The 1,285-nt window shown below is 42.8% G+C and overlaps 1 long non-coding RNA gene across 1 annotated transcript in view; it reads right to left on the bottom strand.

The window, feature by feature from the left end:
- Window positions 1-482: 482 nt before the first annotated feature.
- LOC108287664 overlaps window positions 483-1,285 on the bottom strand; it is a 12,548-nt gene continuing 11,745 nt past the window's right edge. The window contains exon 3 of the long non-coding RNA XR_001818430.2: window positions 483-623. This is a non-coding gene — a long non-coding RNA (uncharacterized LOC108287664). The remainder of the gene's footprint in view (window positions 624-1,285) is intronic.

Here is a 1,285-nt window from a genome sequence, read left to right as displayed (position 1 = left end):
GAGTTTTGCTCTGTCACCCAGGCTGGAGGGCAGTGGCTTTATCTCAGCTCACTGCAACCTCCTCCTCCCAGGTTCAAGTGATTCTCCTGCCACAGCCTCCTGAGTAGCTATCATTACAGGTGCCTGTCACCACGCCCAGCTAATTTCTGTATTTCTAGTAGAGATCAGGTTGGGGGGTGGGGGAGGTCTCACCATGTTGGTCAGGCTGGTCTCGAACTCCTCACCTCAAATGATCTGCCTGCCTCGGCCTCCCAGAGTGCTGGGATTACAGGCGTGAGCACCGCGCCCAACCGCTATTTCACTTTCATGTGAGGACAACTGGAATTTAAGTGGTTTCATTTAGTTAATGAGTTTCAGATGAGTGAAATATTGGGGGAGATACTTAGGGAAGACTAGATTCACTCGAACCTACCCTATAGACCATATATTCTGTCTTTAGGAAAACCCAAAATAACTATAATCAGTATATCAAAGGGGCCTATTATACATAGCTACTTACGGAATGATTGTGTAACATGACTAGGACATCTCCAAGATGAAGGCCCCCTGGAAACAGAAAGTCCAAGTTCTCTGCTGGCCAGCGCTTGTCCTGTGTAAGTGGCTCCTTGTGCCACCTATTGGATCTTGAAAGAACAATCTCTTAGCTTTTGATTCAGAGACTTCAGTAAGTATTTTTTGCAGATAGAACATATTCATAATCTTTCGTAAGGCAGAACCATTGTAATGACATTGCATTTTACAAGTTGTTATGAGGGAAATACCATCGGTCCAAGATTCCCAAAGCCAACTGATTTCTTTTGCAAATTCTAAGCACCCCCGGAGAACTTACACAGCAGTTTTCAACCCTAGCTGCTCGTGGAATTACCTGGGGAGTTTAAAAAAAATACTGCCACCTGGGTTCCACCCCAAGTAATCTAATTTAATTGACCTCAGCTGCTCCTTTGGTGATTCTAATGTGCAACCAAGTTGGGGTTTTATTGACTTAGAGGGTACCTAGAAGTGGTAGAGAGAATGAGATTTGCTAAAATGAACAAAATATTTTTGCTCATTCCAAATAAACAGGCGAAGAGGGGAAGGGGGTGCTTTCCTGTTTCAATGTGGAGAAAAATCCTTGTTACCCTGGAGTAGTAGGAATCTGGGGTCTGGCTTCCTGGCAAGCACTAGGAATTACAGTCGGCATTTACTGAACACTTACAGTATACTATGTGTCATCTCATTTTTTCTTCATATAACCTCATGAAATAGGTATAAATATTTTCTTTCTTTTTTCTTTTTTTTTTTTTTT

Source organism: Cebus imitator, unplaced genomic scaffold (assembly GCF_001604975.1).
Source record: "Cebus imitator isolate Cc_AM_T3 unplaced genomic scaffold, Cebus_imitator-1.0 Scaffold350, whole genome shotgun sequence".
NCBI lineage: Eukaryota > Metazoa > Chordata > Mammalia > Primates > Cebidae > Cebus > Cebus imitator.
Note: the sequence above shows the minus strand (reverse complement) of the source record. Positions and strands in the feature narration are given on the sequence as shown.